We start from the raw sequence: 3,539 nt of genomic DNA, 5'->3' as shown, positions 1-3,539 counted from the left end.
TCTGTTTGGTCTACTAAAACCATTAATTGTGGCTTTTGTCTCATTAATCTCCTAATTTGCTTCTTATTAAAGGTGCATGAAGCGATTTTTGCCAAACTATGTTGATATTTGAAAGCACCAAAACAAACACGCCCATACCCCAACAGATCCTCGCCCTTATTTTGAAATCTCGTACACCACCATGGCAACGACGATAGCGGAAACAAGTGAAGATGACACACAAGCATATTCAAACAAAAACCAACACAGATAAGTCTGCCATCTTTCTCTATCTATAGTCGATCTGCTAATATACATCCTGTGCACTCAAACTGAGCGTGTTTTGGGACTCGGTCTGGCTCTGTGGTCAAAAGCGTTTTTCAAAAATCACTTGATGTACCTTTAATAGTTAGTAAGATAGTTAGTAAGTTTTTAAATTTGGATATCATTTAAGTCTAGAAAAAATGGGTGAGCAATAATAGTCACGTTTTTGTCTTAATAAGCACCACTAATTTACAGACTATATTTAAATCTGGTTTTGAAAGCTGTTAGATATGGAAATCTTTACCCCAAATATATTTTCTGTAGCTGAAAAGTATCTCATAGTACTCTGCCTTTGCCAATTCCAAGGCACCGAATGTACTTTGCCATTTCCATTTTTGCCCAAAATATTTTAGTGTTTCCATTGCATTGCCCTAAATGGATAATTCTAAAATGGGAAAACGGTTCTAATGATGTTTTCAATGTTGTTTATCATGCAAGGCTCAAGGAACACCCAGAAACAGATCCCAAAAAAGCACATCGGTAGGGAATATGAATTTAGATAACAAATAAAAAAGAAAAAAAAAAAAAAAAACCTAAACCCAAGAGCCTTTTTAATAAATTGATATGCTTGGAGACCTCATATTCTGCTCTGTTTTCCCATGAGTGGAGCCGGTTTCTTCCTCCCTCTTACAGAATTCTGATCATTATTCCTGTGATCTGCTATCTACAAAGCTAGTATTTGAGGTCATTGGGTGCCCCCCCCCCCCCGCCCAACTCTACAAAACCATCCCACTTATTCGTCCATGGCCCCCCCCCACCCTCCTGGAAAAAGGGATGAGAAACTCCAAGGCATGACAAGGCAGATCACGAGTGGGAGGGTGGTGGGCGCAAGTTGAATCAAGCTTTGACGACCACATGCACAAACAGGCAAAATGAATGATAAACCAAGCTAAATCTCTTGTAATATTATTTGAAAGTTATGAAAAGTTCATGTGAGGCACTTGTGAATCATTTCAGTCTTCCTTCAGTCCATTCATGCTGTGATGACCTGGGGTCAGTCGTTTGTTGGTGATCTGTTTTGAGTGCTGCTCTTATGTGACGGCAGTTCTGCTCCAATCAGCTCATCTGAGGGAGTCAAGAGTCTTGATTCTCGTGAGGAGCTGAACAAACATTTTTTCAGACTGATAATTAATGAGTTAACCTTATGAGAATTTGCATAGAATTTCCAAAACCGTTTTAAAAGGGAATTTTTTTTAGGGGAAATGGATAAATTTTTGTTAAGTTTGTCAGTAAATGAGCAAATCACAAAAACCTGTCAAAAAACATCCATAATCATTAGAAAAAAGTCTACATTTTTATTATTACCTCTCTTTGCACCTGCGGTGCTGTAGAGACATCCGATTTGTTAATCATTTGCGCCGATTCTGTTGAATGATTCAGCTGATTGACAAACTGTTTGTAGCCTATTTCACTTTTTTTTTTTTTGAAAATACAGTTTTGCATAAAAATAAAACCTAATTAGGAGCATTCCATTGTGATATTTTATTGACAATTAAGCACATTTTCACCCAATTTAGAAAAAGAATTACTTCTTTATTATTGTAAAGTCAAAAATAATTGCACTTAAATTCAAAAGTGTTAATGCATCATGATAGCATTTGTTGTACTGACTTTATACTGATTTTATTGTAAAACATTTTCATATTATTAATAAACGACACTAAAAGGGTAATCATTAATGTTTGTTTTCCTGTAGATTTTGTTGTGAAATGTGACCTGGACATGTTTTCTCAGGATTCACCCATACACCGTTACAATTTGAATAACAAAACTTTGAAAAAATGAAATCTTATATGCAGCGAAGCAACAAGTGAAGGCTTGTGTGTGTGTGTGTGTGTGTGTGTGTGTGTGTGTGTGTGTGAGAGAGAGAGAGAGAGAGAGAGAGCGCACTGCATTTGAGGGGCTCTCTCTCTTTCTCTCTCTCTCTCTCTCTCTTATCAGGCAATGGGACATACCTTGTCTCTATTTGGGAAGCAGGGCTTGAGCTGGTGAAGTGTAATGGCAGGTTGGAATTCCTTTGCAGGTGTTTGGAGGCGAAGACCGAATAAAGTAGAAACACCTTACAGCTCAGTGCCAGGGAGTGAAAGACCTTTCCTATAATGATGGGTGATCAATTCAATCTCATTAGCTGGTTGTGCAAGTGGCAGAGAGAGGGGAGAGAGAGGGGAATATTAAATATGGCTGGAAAGTTCCTGTACTTGTAAGTGACATTCATTGATTTGCGCGATTCAAACGATCACTGATTTTAACATTGACGTGCAGTTCCCGGTCATCAAAGAAGGAAAAACCAAGGGCAGCTTATTTGGATTTTCTGTTGCATTGCACAAACAGACCGAAAAGACAAAGAAGAACCTGTAAGTACCAGAATTGTATTCCATATATCGAAAGTTGCTTTTTTTGTATCTTTTCTTTCTTTCTGCGCTAGTCTACAGACTAGAACGAGGAATACAGATGACGATCGCATATTCAACATCACAAACCTTTAGATATTTAAGCTCCTTGGATGCATTCATTCCACATGAATAAATATCTAGTTTTGGAGCATCCAAATAAACTAAAAAAACAACCTCTTTCGCACCTGCAGCGCTGTAGTGATGTCCGATTCGCGAATCATTTAGGCTATTGAACCGAATCTGTTGAATGATTCAACTGATTTGAGAAGCGTTTGTAGCCTAGTCACTGCATTATAAAGAATGATTCAAGAGTAAGTCCTAACATAATAATATTCTAAAATCTTTAGAGTAGTCTACTAAATATTATCATTCATAATAGGCTACTTTCGGAGACTATTGGTATCTGTGCATGATTTGTTAGGTTCTAGCTTCTAATTATCTAGTGCAAGCTGGTAGACCATCCTGAACTGACAACGAACCAGCTACCAGCTTTAATATCAGCCCTGCAAACTTTAAAAGCATCAGTATTGATTGTTTAGTGTATCAGTTTATTGAAACGAACTGGTAAGATGGTTCAAATAATCTCAGCGCTTCCGCCGAAAAGAGTCCTTAACTTTCACAAGCAGACGCCATTCAGTTTTTGTTTTATTTTTTATTGCAATCCGAGATATTTCTGCTTTATATTATAGCTAACTGAAGTTCTCTTGAAGTAAATACTAAACACTAACAAAATAGCTACCTGCTGGATACTGCCTTGGTAAAAATCAAGATTTTGGGCAGTGTCATGTTTTCATAAATAAGATATTCATTCAGCATTATTGCTACAGTATGAAGCAATAGCAT

At 37.2% G+C, this 3,539-nt stretch overlaps 1 pseudogene; it reads left to right on the top strand.

Moving 5' to 3' along the window:
- Positions 1-2,480: 2,480 nt before the first annotated feature.
- The window catches only part of LOC122143879, a 38,969-nt pseudogene continuing 37,910 nt past the window's right edge, over positions 2,481-3,539 (top strand).

The sequence above is a fragment of the Cyprinus carpio genome, unplaced genomic scaffold (genome assembly GCF_018340385.1).
Source record: "Cyprinus carpio isolate SPL01 unplaced genomic scaffold, ASM1834038v1 S000006527, whole genome shotgun sequence".
Lineage (NCBI taxonomy): Eukaryota > Metazoa > Chordata > Actinopteri > Cypriniformes > Cyprinidae > Cyprinus > Cyprinus carpio.
Note: the sequence above shows the minus strand (reverse complement) of the source record. Positions and strands in the feature narration are given on the sequence as shown.